Consider the following 15031-nt stretch of genomic DNA (forward strand, 5'->3'; position numbering starts at 1 on the left):
CTCCAAGAAAACTGCGAGGTTGCCAACCAGTTTACTGAGTGTTAAAAAGAAATATTTCATGTTGTCAATAAGCAGAGTTTTAATGAAATTTATCAGTAGTAACAACAACAACAACAAAAAAGAGAGTGAGAACCCAGTGCAAGCTGCTGCCTTTTGACAAGTTCCATGATTCATATGTGGAAGCATATGGCTAGTCACACACTTAAAAGGCAAAGATGGGCTGTAGTCTGCAGAAAGTAAAAGATGAAATGTCCAGAATTTCCTGCAATATCAGACCTTATAAGAGAGAAAACTAATCAAGACAAAGAGTTCTTATCACAGACTCTCAGCTATGATTTGGTGATAGTTACATCTCATTCATTTGTGTGTACACAGAACTTGAGTGTTGTGCCAATAATACATTTGATTTGAACTCTCTCCACCACCTCCCTCGGAAGCGTATTCCAGGCATCCACCACCCTCTCCGTAAAGAAGAATTTCCTAACATTACTCTTGAGTCTACCACCCCTCAACCTCAGATTATCATAAAAGTAATACAGTGCTTTGGTGAGTGGTGGGCGCGGGGGGTCCTGGGGCGAGAGGACAATTTATTTATTCTGTCTTTCTTCTCTTCTGGTCTGTGGGTTGGGGGTGTGTGTGGGGGGGGGGTGCAGGTTTCCTTCCTTGGCAGTGGGCTATCAGAGTCCAAGTCTACTGCATGGTGGTCTCTGGTTTGACTATGGATCTGGGATGGGAGGGGGTTGAGGGTTGGGGCGGGGGGGGGGGGACTGGGGTATTGGATCTGTCTCGTTTGTATCCTGGATCTATTTGGTTGTTGTTTCATGGTTGATTGTACTTTGTAGGATGGAGTTTTTCTGAAAATAAAAACAAATTATACATAGAATAATACATTTGAAATAGAACCAGTAAATTCAGCCTTAACAGCCTCTGAAGTCATGGGGAGTTAAAGAAGAAGCGGGTTTATTTGTTTGCCCCCAGATCTTCTGAACTGGATTCCTTCCATTTCCCCATCTCAATTATGTAGTCTGTATCTCTGGAAATACAGTATTTTAAAAGTGGGAGGGAAGACGCAATTACACAGTTCACTTTGTATTGCTGGCTCACGGAAATGCAGGCAGTCTTACTTGTGGGTGTTCAGCTATGGCACACCCTGGATCTGTCACAGCCTGAATCTGGATAACCCAATATCTGGAAAAACAGGAGGAGAATATTTCAGAGGACCATTTAAGAAGCAGACTTTAGGATTTGTGTATGAATAACTGAGAGGTCTCTGCTACTGCACTGACATTTTTATGTATTTTTATTTGCCTCCCCCCTTCTAGCCATTATACAAAAAAGGGGGCAAGTTGTAGATTGATGTTACTCTTCATTATTTTTAATTCAGATTCTGTTTTAATCGAAGGGCACAGACATGGTATATTAGAGTGAAAAAATGACTTAGGGTGTATTTACAGATATAAGCATTTTTATGTAACATATAGCATTTTAAATATGTTCATTTGTCTTAGCATAAGTGCTTAATGTAAGATACAGCAAATAATAAAATTACATTTATAATAGAGAGAATCAAAAGGAGTTTCTAGTAAAATAAATATGCATTAATTAGAAAGCTAAAACACAAACTAAGAAAAACATAAACTACCTTATGCCCCCCCTCCTTTTTTACAAAACTATGAAAGCGGTTTTTAGCACAGGCCAGTGCGTTGAATGCTCTGCACTGCCCCTGACGCTCATAAGAACTCTATCAGTGTTGGGAGCAGCGCAGAGCATTCAGCGCGTCAGCCTGTGCTAAAAACTGTAATTAGCATTAAAATCCCATCTGAGCTTCATTGCTGCACCACCCCACCCTCTTTCACAATGCCAGGCCACCTGTCAGGGTTCTATCATATGTCATTGCTGCCACCCCTCAGAGCTCACTCCCTTGTGCATGTGCCATTCACTGCCAGCTGTTCTAGTACGCAACCTATGCGTGATGTGGTCATCCTAACTTTATGTTCTTACCACACATAGGCCAAGGAAAGCATGCTCTTGAGGAGCTGGTCCAGGAGGTGGGCCATGAGGCAGTGGAGGAGGCGGGCGAGGATGTTGCGGAGGAGGCGACTGAAGATGTGGCAGAGGAGGCAGGCCAGGATGTGGCGGAGGAAGTGATATTGGAGCAGGGTTCCTGGGAGGTGCCAGAGGACATCTATGCAGACATGCCATCTCTGGAGGGAGATGAGGGATCTATGGAGCCAGCTGCCAAGCCCAAATGACCTGCTGTCCTGGGAGTGCCCCCAAGAGTTTCCACCCCCCATCCTGAGGCCAATATAGAGCTCACGAAGCCAGTGGGGCAGCTGCGTCAGGACATCCAGCAGGGGCTTGAGGAGCAGAAGCATCTCCTGTTGGAGATGGTGGGGCTTCTGCGGGAGCTGGTAGGCATATTCCAGGAGCCCCTGTGAGACTGTACTGTAGAAGGGCCAAAAGTGAGACTGCACAGGATAATGGTGCATTGAGACTCAGATCATGTTTCCAACTAACCAGGGCAGCTCACAAGTAGCTGGCAGAATCCCAGTGACTGAAAGGATATCACAAGGCCTATTCTTACCAGATTCTGTGGACTGTCCCAACTGAGTCTCATTGGGACATATGAATATATGTGGTAGGACGTTATCAACCTACTTAATGTCACTGGCTGTTATGTGAAATGCTGTCATCACATTCTCTGTCAATAATTGCAAGTGCAGATGCCTTATGTAGAGAAGCTAATAACGAGGTGATGGTTAAGGTGATAGTGTGCAATTGTTTTATGAAAACATGTGTCCCAGTCCTGGGACTAGGGTAGGGAGACATTCATATGGTGGGCCTAGGTTTACCACATCGAAAGGGTACCCTCCCCAGATCTATGAAAAACAGCTATCGGCAGCCATGGAATCTCCTAGAAATGATAACATAAAACCAGTGAATAGAATGTGATAGGGAAGCAGTAATGATTGACAATCTGAGAATGGGATTTCTATATTGCTTTTAAGAGGTTACACGTTCAAATTGGTTTACATATATTCAAGTACTTATGGCCCCAATGGAAAATTAAGTAACCTGGCCAGGGTCACAGGGGGCAGCCTTGGGATTTGATCCCACAATCTGTGGATGTAGAGGCAGCAGTGCTACCAGTAGGCCACCCCTCACTGATTACTACCTTCCTTAACATAAGTCAACTATATGAGGGTCAGAACTGATAACTTTCTTTGCACTTTGGGATAGTGTTAGACATGGTGCAATTCGGCAGGCCTGTGTTTTTTGACAAACACAAATGAGATACAGTACTCCCCCGATATTTGCGGGGGTTCCGTTGTAGGAACCCCCGCGAATGCTGAAAAACCGCAAATACAGTTTTTAGTGGAGGAGATAGGAGAGGGCACCCGGAGAGGCAGGAGAGAGCAGCCGGTGCGCCGGCGAGTGAAGGAAATCACTCACGGTATGCTCCGCCAGCATCTTCCTGCATTAAAGTCGGGCCTCACCAATCAGAAGCTGCTTTGACACGCAGCTTCTGATTGGTGAGGCCTGACTTTAGTGCAGGAAGAGGCGAGCGGAGCATACCGCGAGTGATTTCCTTCACTCGCTGGCGCTCCAGCTGCTCTTTCCTGCCACTGCGGCTGTCTTCTCCTGCCCGTGGTCGTGGTCGGAAAATCTGCAAATGACCAGGACCGCGAACAGCGAACCGCAAATGACTGGGGGAACACTGTATTCTTTTTTTTCAGAAGCAATATTTGTATGGCTATTTGTGAACAAATTTTCTACCATTTATTTGTACTTCTGCAAAAGGTGTTTGCATATTTATTTGATACTTTACAACAACAAGAGCAAAATAAATATCAATATTCTACCTCAAAACTGGGAGTCATGTTTTATCCATTCATGTCATTTCACTGACCTTTACCTGACACAAGAGAACAGGCAGGTCACCAGGGATCATGGCCATTCAGCCTGCAAAATCAGGTGGTCAGCAGGTCCATGTCACAATACAGGACATGAGACAGAAGTTGGGTTACCATATGGCTCCAGAAAAAGAGGACAGATTGAGACATCTGGGATTGTGACTTCCATTACTTTAAATGGAAGTAAAACCTGGATGTCTCAATCCGTCCTCCTTTTTCTGGAGCATATGGTAACCCTAGACAGAAGGGACGTGTTATGAATGATTAATAATATAAACACGAACAGGTCAATGTTGTGAAAACCATGTTGTCATATGCAAGCAGATAAATCCCATAACGTTACACATGTGCAGCTGAAGGGGGAAAGGGAGGGGGTGGAGACATATGAGGGAGAGAACATAAGGGAGGGGGCAGGGAATGCACAGACATGTGTTTGGCCACCAAAGCAACCTGTCGGGCACAGATCAGGAGGCAAGCCAGTGTCAGCTAGAAGTGTAGTAGCCCCTCTCCAGTTTGGTGTTGACAACCCCAGGGTCTGGGGAGGGGAACCCTGCACTGGCACTGGAGAGGCAAGGACAAGCCAACAGAGAGAGAACGTGCCCAAGACCAAGGAAGGGTAAGGAAAGGTGTGGTGGAGGGTTCCTGGACTTAGAAATTGGGAGGTTGCTTGCCAGCACAGGACAAGCCAGGGTGGAGAGAGTAGGCTCTGGACAGCAGCAAGGGGGGAGTGTTGCTAGAAAGCAGTGGGAGACTCATAAGGGGAAGGCCCAGGACAGAAAGAAACATAGAAACAGGACGGCAGATAAAGGCCAATTGGACCATATAGGCTGTCCATCCGCAGTAACCATTATCTCTTTCTCTCTCTCTCTGAGATAATAATAATAATAATCAGTTTATATACCGCAAGGCCATAAAGCAGTGGCGTACCTAGGGTATGTGGCACCCGGGGCCCATCATTTTTTGACACCCCCCCCCCCCATGTAAAAATTTTTTTTTTTTTGCAATAACCATGAAATGGAATAAATGGTCAGAATAGAAACAGGCAGTGAAAATTTTCTTTTATTGAACCTCATATATGTAACCATTATTCCAAACATAACATAACATAAATTATGTCTAAATTGTCATGACATTAGAAGTACATATGGAGTAGTTGCAGGTGATGATTGGGACAGTTCTGATTGTGTTAGTTCGGTTTTATGTGTTTTTTGAATAGAAGGGTTTTTATTGCTTTTTGAAGGTTTTGCAGTCTGTGGTTGATATCAATTGGTTGTAGAGTTGGGGGTCGAGTGTTGCAGCTCGAATGGCTAGGAGGTTGTCGAACAGTTTTTTTCTTTTGACGTTTTTGGTTGGAGGGTGTGTGAATGGTGCACAAGTTCTCCTATGTCTGTTTGAAGTGGATTGAATTATTTAGCTGAAGAAATTAGTTACCCCCCATTCCACACACATTAATTCTCTTCCATTTTTGTTCCCATTATAAAAAACACTGATAAGTTCCCAGAAAAAAAATACATTAAAATAAGAAGTGAAAACAAAGGCCCCTACAGATGAGAACATAACATAAGAATAGCCTAACTGGGTCAGACCAATGGTCCATCATGCCCAGTAGCCCATTCTCATGGTAGCCAATCCAGGACACTAATACCTGGTCAAACCCAAAGAGTAGTAACATTCCATGCTACCGATCCAGGGCAAGCAGACACTTCCCCCATGTCTTAATAACAGATTATGGACTTTTCCTCCAGGAATTTGTCCAAATCTTTCTTAAAACCAGCTACACTATCTGCTTTTACCATAACTTCTGGCCACTTCATTTTTAAGTTTAGATCTTTCCTTTCAAACAGAGACCTTGCTAGATGTCAAATACAGCACAAGGTAACTTCACATGGACTTAGCTGTGCAGGAAATGTGAATCTCCTCATACACCCACCATATAGTGCAAAAATGTGCAAAGGTCTGTTTTTTTCTTTCGATCACTACATAGCCTAATGCCACACAAGCAGCGCTGTTACAAACATATTCTGTAGGTCAATGCTAAGGATAACAAAGTTTCCTTCCTTGGACCAGAAGGAGATAAACCCCTGGAAGAGATCCCAAAACAACACCCAAAGACCCACTCAGTGTGTGAATCAGTTGAGTGGAGTGGACTAACTGGGGGGTGGAAATGGGCCCGGAGTTTGCTCAGCAGAATTTCCCAGACCACCTCTTCCTCTCAACACATTGACACGCTGCCACCATCACCACTAGGAACACCTCACTGGGTAGGCCAGCTATGCTATAAACTTTATAAAACACATTATTATATTTTCTTATAAAGCACATATTTTAACTGACCTCTCTGACATCCTCAGCCTTTCCATTCACAAAAATAGAAGGAAGAAAAGTTCCCATTTCCTGCTGTCTCATGTCCCCGGCCTATACAATATTTTTTTTTCTGCAGACCCTTCAAAAGTCTGACCAAATCCTCGTTTCACTTGCATTATAAAGTACTGAGGATGCCATCTCTCCCCAATCCCAGGTCCTAAAGTCTAAGACAGTAGCGCAAACTAATGCTGCCAGATACAGGAAAAAAAAATTTTGATTCGATTCAGCCCTATTGAATTGGTTTTTCAATTCGATTTTCCTGCCCAGTTGGGTGATTTTTTTCAAAACTCCTGGTGGGTTTTATAGCTTTTTCACCCCCTTTGGCTTCTCCTAACCACACTGGCGCTGTGGTGTAAATAAAATAAAGAAACAAAAAGGACTTTTCCTCTTTCTGTTAAATCCTAGCTCACGTTTGCAGTCCAACACCAGCTCTGGCAGGATACACATTTCAAATCTGACATGTTATAATCACAAAACAGAAAATAAAATTAATTTTTCTACCTTTTGTTGTCTGGTTATATTTCAAATCTTGTTGGTCCAAGGCTCTGGTTTTCTTCTGATAACTTGCTTGCCAGGGTCTCCTTCTTTCTGCATGCTAACCATCCATCTGCCAACTCTGTCCTCCCTTTCCATTTCCCTTCCCTTCCCAGGAAGTCTGGTATCTTTCCTTTTTTTTCATCTCCCTCCACAGATCCACCTTTTCTTAAATACCCTTTCATCCGGCATCTCTCTCTCCTTCCCCACCATCCCAGAGTCCACCATCTCTCCGTTTCTTTTCCTAATTACCCTCCTATCCAGTATCTCTATCCCTCCTCCACACCATCCCTTGTGTCCAATTTCTCTCCCTTTCTGTTCCTTCCCTCCCTAAATCCCATGGTCCATCATCTCTCTCCCTCTCCTCTATTTTCAGACCCATTATTTCTTCCCCCCCCCCCAAAGTTTGGCATATGCATGTCTCTTTGAACACCCCCTTCCCTCCGTGTACTTCTAAATCATGGTCCCCCCCCAAAGGCCTGTCCCCCCTTAAAGGTCTGCCTGTCCCACCTTGAAGGCCTGTCTCCCCCTTGAAGGCCTGCACCCCCCTTGAAGGCCTGCCTGTCACCCCCTCCCCCTTGAAAGCCTGCTTGCCTGCCCGCCCGCCCCACCCTGAAGGCCTGATGCCCCGACCCACCCCGAAGGACCGCTCGCCCCCCTGGCCTCCCCGCACCACCTATGAACAGCCGCAGCAGGATCGCGAAGTCAGCGTCAGCGATCCCTGCGCTGCTTCCTGCGCCACGGTCCCGCCCCTCCTCTGACATCAGAGGAGGGGCGGGATCGCGGCGCAGGAAGCAGCGCAGGGATGCTGACGCTGACTTCGCGATCCTGCTGCGGGCTGCTTCACAGGTTGTGCAGGAAGGTCAGTGGGGCGAGCGGTCCTTCGGGGGTGGCGGGGGACTGAACGGCAAGGCCGGGAACACCCCCTTAGGGCTGGTACCCGGGGCGGCCCGCCCCCCCCTAGGTACGCCACTGCCATAAAGTTCTATGCGGTTTACAATAGTTAAAAAAAACCCAACAAAAAACAGTAAAAGAAGTTGAATAGAACTTAAAAAGTTAAAAGCCAATAATTAGAAACACTAAAATTATCAAAATGGTGCATAATAAAATTTTTATGAATTAGCTGCCTAAATACTTCAAAAACAGATGTTTTTAGATGTCTCCTAAATTCCCTATAAGTGTCAGTAAGCAAAAGCAATTGTTCTAAATCCTTACCCCATAACGCTGCTTGATATGAAAAAAGATTTTGATGTTTTTTAAGTTTACATTATCTAACAGGCAGAAAAACAAAATTCAGATGTGAGTTTCTCTTATGTCTGTTGGTTGCTCAATTATATACTTGGGAGCTAAACCAAACAAAGCCTTAAAACAGAAGCGACCAAACTTAGGGCTCCTTTTACAAAGGTGCGCTAGCGTTTTTAGCGCACGCACCGGATTAGCGCATGCTAGCTGATAAACTACTGCCTGCTCAAGAGGAGGCGGTAGCGGCTAGTCCGTGTGGCATTTTAGCGCATGTTATTCTGTGTGTTAAGGCCATAATGCACCTTTGTAATAGGAGCCCTTAAACTTCACCTGTTCCTCCAATGCAGTACTCGATAGGAGGGTGTTACGCGATCATATTTCTTCAACTTAAAAATCAGCTTGATCGCCGCATTTTGTACTATTCGCAATTGTTGCATATTCTTCTGGGAAATTGCCAAATAGGCAATATTGCAGTAATCAAGCTGGCTTAGTATAAGAGACTCTACCAAAACTCTAAATGATGAAACATCAAAATACGCCCTAATGGACTGAATCTTCCAAAGAGTAAAGAAACCCTTTCTGACCAGAGACCACCCGGTTCTTCATAGTCAAGCCCTGGTCCAGTATTATTCCCAAAACCTATCCCAGGTTTAGGAAAGGGTGCAGGAGGGGCCCAAGAGAGACAGGAAGGGAATATGAGGCAAGTGCTCTGGACATATCAAAGTGATGGAGGAAGGACCTGGGATCCACAAATAGAGGAGGACCCACAAAACAGACTAGGATAGAGGAAGGGGAAAGGCAAAATATGTGTTTCCCAGGAATCAGGTCCACCCATTCCTCTGTAATCAGTGGCTGTAGCATCTGCCATCCATTAGTCAGGTCTTGAAATAGAGGAAGGAGGTTCTTAGTAGGAGGAACATGGAGCAGCTGCATGAGCAAGGTTACAGGGAGGAATCTAGACAGCAAAAGAGGCAAGCATGATGTCTATACAACCAGAACTGTTACATGTATTAAATTAAAATACATCAGAAGGAGCAGTGTGAGCAGTAGTAGCTTACTTAAACACAGCAGCAGCAGAAGGCTCAGGTAGGCTCAAAGTCCCCTCAGCATTAGGTGGCTACCACGTGGAGAATGGCAGGGCAGATATGAAGGTATCCCAGTACAAAATGAAAATCAGTGCTTTTGTAGACTTATGCTGCCCACATGACTTTTAAATGTACCAATAAACGATCGAAAATCTGGTATAGAGGGCGGAAAATCTCATAGACAACCTGCTGATTTGTCCATAACCGACTACTTGGTCGTTCAATGGCAGGTCATCCAATGAGCTCCTCCTGGGACATCTTTTAATGGCTATATAAACATGCAAAGTAATATTCTCAAAAGTTTGGCACTTTGTTACCATGGCTCCAAAAAAGCAGCAGAAAGACCAGCCTCTGCCCCGGAAGCCTAATTTAAGCCAGACAGAAACTGAAATGCTCATCAGGGCGAATTCACGGGAACCATTAAGGAAGCCACTCAGCACTGAGCAGCAGCGCAAAATTGCGTACTTGCTCGTGCTTCTTCTCAGCGGCCGAAGACGCTCACAGGCAGCCAGTTAACAGTGGGGCAGGAACTTGGAAAGTTTGCTCCTGCCCGCTGCACTTCCACCGACGATCATCAGTAGAGGTATGAGCCTGAGGCTAGGACAGGGAGGGCAGCAGGCTGCAGAGCCTGGAAGGTAGGGAGGGTGCAGAGTCTGAAGGGGGAGGGAAGGATGGGGGCTGGGTGCAATGCCTGATAGGGGAGGGAAGGAAGGAAGGGAGCTGGGTGCAATGCTTGACAGGGGAGGGAAGAAAGGAAGTGGGCTGGATGCAATGCCCGACAGGGGAGGGAAGGAAGGAAGGGGGATGGTTGCAATGCCTGACAGGGGAGGGATGGAAGAGTGCTGAATGCAGTGCCTGGCAGAAAGGGAGCTGGGTGCAGAGCCTGACAGGGCAGGGCACTTGAATATTAAGCCGCCCGACTTATATTTGAGTCAACCATTTTTCCTCCTTTTTGGGGGTGGGAAGTTGGTCTCGACTTATATTCGGATCAGCTTATATTCGAGTATATACGATATATATTTTTTAAAGACACACTCAAAAGGCAAAAGGTACTATCACAGGTCTAAAAGCCTAATGGTCCCAGATGGAGAAAAATTGAGATAAGCTGAGGGTTTAGACTTTTCTTGGAAATATATTATAAAAATTCCCCCTTTAGGTTCTAGTTCCTCTCTCCAGCTCTGATAGTGGTCTAAGTAGGAGTATTATTCCAATGGTTTTATTGCTTGCTTCATTATTTTCTTTTTTCCTTAATGTTTTCAGTGTTTCATGTTGGAAATTACTCTGCTTTACTAGAACAAATGTTATAACTTGTAATGATTTAATAAATTTATTTATTTATTTCTTAAAGAAAAACTGATTGAGGTTCCCCCCCCCCCCACAGAGCAGGATTTACATTGGACTTGATCTTGGTAGATCCCTCAAAAGTTCTTATTTCATCGACTTGTCAGACATGGACCACTTCTTTGGTCTGACCATATGTTAGTAACTATGTGGTTAACAATAAAAAAGAGTGAGAATGCAGATGTTACCATCTGAAATAGATGAATAAGGAAGTTAAATAAAGTGAATCCAGAAGACCTACCTCCTCTTTTTTAAATTGTTTCCTGAAGATTTTTTAAACTGACAGTAGAGAAGCAAGCAGAAGTTTGGTCTCAGATGCTAAGAGAAAAGATATGAGGGTGGTTTGAAAAGTTTGGTAAAAATGAAAAAGCAAGTTAAACAATGTAATCTCAATCAAGGGCTATACATTTAGGGGGAAATTCTATAACTAGCACCTAAACATAGGCGGCGGTTGGCGCCCTGCCAATACCTAACTTAATTGAAAAATGCTGTCAGAGATGGCAAAAAATGGCAGTGTTGGAGCGCCTACTGATGCCTAAATAAAAGGTGGCTGGAATTGCGGCTAGGTAGCCGCTTTAGGCTGCAGAACACCAAGGTAGTGATGGTGGACCAAAGTGGCATTAGGTGGGCTAAAGCGGCTACCTAGCCACAATTCATGCCAAGAAAGGCAGCTGAAATGTAGGCCTAGAAAACTCTGGTGGGAGGGATGCCCACTCTCTCAGGCCGGCAGGCCCACTTCTTCAAAATGGCAGGCCTCCTCTTCCCAGTGCATCCTAGAATGCACCAGGAAGGAACCTGAGGCTCTGATTGGTCCAAGCACCTAAGGCCCTCCCATAGGAGGGGCCTTAGGCACCTGGGCCAATCAGGGCCATTGGCCCCCTTCCTGATGCATCTTGAGATGCACCAGGAAGGGGAAGGTCTGTCATTAAAAAGAGCCGAGCCTGCCGAAAGGAGTGGTCATCCCTCCTGCCGGATTGTCATTGAAGGTATGGGGTTGTGAGTGTTGGGGTGGGGTGGTAGGGGTTCAGGGAGTGATGTGGTGGGGTGCCAGGGGTTTGGGGGTGTCAGGGCACCATGGCCTCAGGGGATTTGGGATGGAGTGCTTATTTTTGTACCAAAGGGTATGGGGGATGTTTGGAGTATGTGGGGATTTCAGGGAGATATCAGGGATATTGGAAGAGAGGGGTATAGTGTGGGGGCTCTCTGTAGAGGGGGCTGGGGAATCCGTACCTGTGAGAGAGGGAGGGAAGGAGGAGTTTTCCTTCCAGTTCAGCTGATTTTGGCAGGAAGAATCCCCATCAGCTGAGCTGGCAGGGATCCCCAAAACTGGCTCAGCTGATGAGAATTCTCCTGTCACGATCAGCTGATGGCAAGCTGATCTGACGAGGTAGGACAATTGGGTACACATCCGAACAGCTTGTTTTTATGCATTTTTCATGTGGATGTCTTTATATTTGGGAATGTCAAAAAAAGATGACATACTAAGAGTTAAAAAGTCTAGATAGTTTATTTTTTTTAAAAAAGTTTTTAGAATGGACATTTTGAAAATGGACATTTTACTACTTAATTTCTGGATGTTTTTCTCAAAACATTCAAACTCGGACGTCCTATCGAAAATGCCCCTCCACATGGTAGCACTATAGAAATAATGTTAGGTATTATTAGGAAAGTGATGGTAAATATTAGACCAAGAATATTATAATGCCTTTGTATCGCTTCATGGTGTGACCTCACCTTGAGTATCGTATTCAGTTCTGGCTGCTGTATCTAAAAAAAAAAAAAAAAAAAAAAAGATATAGCAGAATTAGAAAAGATTCAAAGAAAAATGACCAAAATGGTAAAGGGAATGGAACTTGTGCTGACTGAATCTCACTATGAGCTATAGCTCATTGTATAGTCTTGACCATGGATTTTCTCAGATTTTTGTGCTGTTATACAGGGACTCCTTTAAGTGCCAAATACTGCTAACTCACTCTGAAGTTATTGGCAATTGTACGAGGTTCCCATACAACTAACCCTTACTTCTGTAATCTTAGTGTTACCAGCCAGACTCTGTATTTGTTGAGCAACTTTTTTTAATAACATGAAATAAAGAATAAATGCTCACAATTGATGACTTCAAGGCAGTTCAACTTTCATAGAATCTTCTCACTCTACCAGCTTTCCTGTTCAAGCTAGAACTGTGTCCACACCTTTTGGAAATAACTGCTCTACAGACTTAGAGAATCCAATCTGTGTTAGAAATAAAGGGTAAAAAAAAATCTGGTGGGAGAACAATGCTAACTCAGGTTCTTGTGCAGCTATATGGCAACAGTTCTCTCTCACACTGAAGTAGGGTGGGGCTTCAGCCCTTTGAATGCAGCTCTGGGAGAAGCAAAGCCTTCTGGGGATTTAAGTACACAGAGCACACCTTCCTCATACATTTTAACATAAAACACTTATACTTGTTCTTATGTAAGAAACTGAGTAAATGCCCACATAAAGTGCAGGCAGAACAGAACTCTTCTCATCATAGGAACCAACTTTTGAGAATGATTGGGGGTGCTCAACTCACAACAAATGTCCTTTCACCCAGCAAAGAAAAAAAAATACATCTAGTAGTAATGGAAGTGATGACCAGCCTATATTTAAATGTCAAGAGTAGGAGCATGGAATATGGACAAATCAAAAGCTAGGATCCAGTCACTCTCTCCTTCCCCTCCCAGCATGTCACCACCATGTTCTCTCTCTTTCCCTCCCTCCATTCAAGCCATTTATAGCACTTTTCTCCAATCAGTCCCTCTTTTCCCTCAGCTCATCTACATCACACTCTATTCCCCCAAGTTTTTTTCATTTTACCCTAATTTTATCTCTCCACCTTCCCCCCTCCATCCTCCCTCTGTACTTTTTAATTTATCTCTTCCTGCATAGGCATAATTTGATGCTTATATTTGGGGGCAGGTAATTTAATTGCTTTTGGCCTGCTCTAATCACTACATCTTTTTAACCTGTTCTGCTTCTCAATTTCCCACCGCTCCCCAGCATGTCCAATGCACTTTTCCTTCAGGGGTGTCAAAGTCGATCCTCAAGGGCTGCAATCCAGTCGGGTTTTCAGGATTTCCCCAATGAATATGCATGAGATCTATTTGCATGCACTGCTTTCAATGCATATTCATTGGGGAAATCCTGAAAACCCAACTGGATTGCGGCCCTCGAGGACCGACTTTAACACCTGTGCTAGCTAGTTGCCATTCCATGCAGGTATGGCTCACTTTACTTATTCACACTTCTCTCCTCTACAGGTGAGACTTCCTTTTGTTTGTAGATTTAACTCATCTTCAATTTGTGACTTCCCATTGGATCATTTCCTTATTCTGCTCTCCCTGGCTCCAGGCACATTCCTGCTTTCTGGAAATGGTTCCCCTTTTGCAGTGCAGCACTTACCCTAGCACTCACAGATTCGAGACCAATGGTTACTTTTCTGCCTGCAGTCCACATCAGATTCTTTGCCACATGCTTACCCTGAGCTTTGGAAGCCCAACAAAGATCATAGTTTGAAACCTCAAAGATTCCATGCTGAGTGGGAAAACATGTTCTAGCAGCCCAGGGCATAGGAGCATGCACTCATACTAACCCACTGTGTTCTAGGCTGCCTGCAGGATATTGTTCCAGTGGCCAAGTATCCAGCTCAAAGAGCCAAGCTGAGACCTGGGTCGTGGTTGCAGAGTTTTACCATGAGCAAAGAGGGGAGCAGGGATTCAGCAATTAAGCAAGAAGAAAGCCAGGGAGCCAAACCAGGAAACACACCATTTGTGAGACAGCATGTCCTTTCTCCCCCATCCCCACTACTGCCAATGGTCTCTTGGTACTCTTCCTGCTCACGTAGTCCAGTGCTCCCACCATTTCTACCTCTTGTGGAAATATTTTTTAATTTTTATGAGATATGGGAACAGTGCTATTCTCCTTAGTTCACAGTATTCCATCCTTCCACAGCCTCTTCATTCCTCATCCTTCTAATGAAATACCTTATTTACCCCAAGTGACTGCAAGGTTGGAAGAAAAAAGCTACCCAAAACTTTCCCAGCCCAATTAATAATATTATATCTCCCACTCAGTGGCTCTTGGGCTTGCTCAGTTGTGGGACATAGCTGATTGATTTGAACCAGGAGCCCTAAAAATTATCTTGCTGTTGCTTGTTCTTATTTTTTTCTTCCTAGTCTCAACCCTCCTGTCGCTTCCATCCCTCTCTTTACCCCTTAGTGCTTCTTCCTTCCAACCTGATCCTCTCTGCTCAGAAACCTTTTCTCAGCCAATCTCCCCTATCAACCCCCTGTTCTTTGAATCCCATATAGTTTCTCTCTCAGTCTCTCACAGCCTAAGCATCCACCCACCCCAGTTTGTATTCACTTCAGCTCTGTTTTCCCTTTCACAGTCCATATCTCTTCCCACAACCTATTAGTGCCTTTGCTACTTTGTCTGTTCTCTGCTTCTCTATCAATTCCTCATTTCTCAGCACTTCTCTCTCTCTCTACTGTAGACTAAAGGCAGGAAACCTGTCTGACCTACACTCCT

General features: G+C 44.6%; 1 long non-coding RNA gene across 1 annotated transcript; it reads right to left on the reverse strand.

Moving 5' to 3' along the window:
• Positions 1 to 943: 943 nt before the first annotated feature.
• LOC117361972 lies at positions 944 to 12735 on the reverse strand. Its single transcript, XR_004539776.1, has 3 exons — positions 12588 to 12735; positions 12215 to 12247; positions 944 to 1188 (listed from the first exon to the last, which is right to left on the reverse strand). It is a non-coding gene; the product is annotated as an uncharacterized LOC117361972 (long non-coding RNA).
• Positions 12736 to 15031: the final 2296 nt, after the last annotated feature.

The sequence above is a fragment of the Geotrypetes seraphini genome, chromosome 6, assembly GCF_902459505.1.
Source record: "Geotrypetes seraphini chromosome 6, aGeoSer1.1, whole genome shotgun sequence".
In the NCBI taxonomy this organism is placed as follows: Eukaryota; Metazoa; Chordata; class Amphibia; order Gymnophiona; family Dermophiidae; genus Geotrypetes; species Geotrypetes seraphini.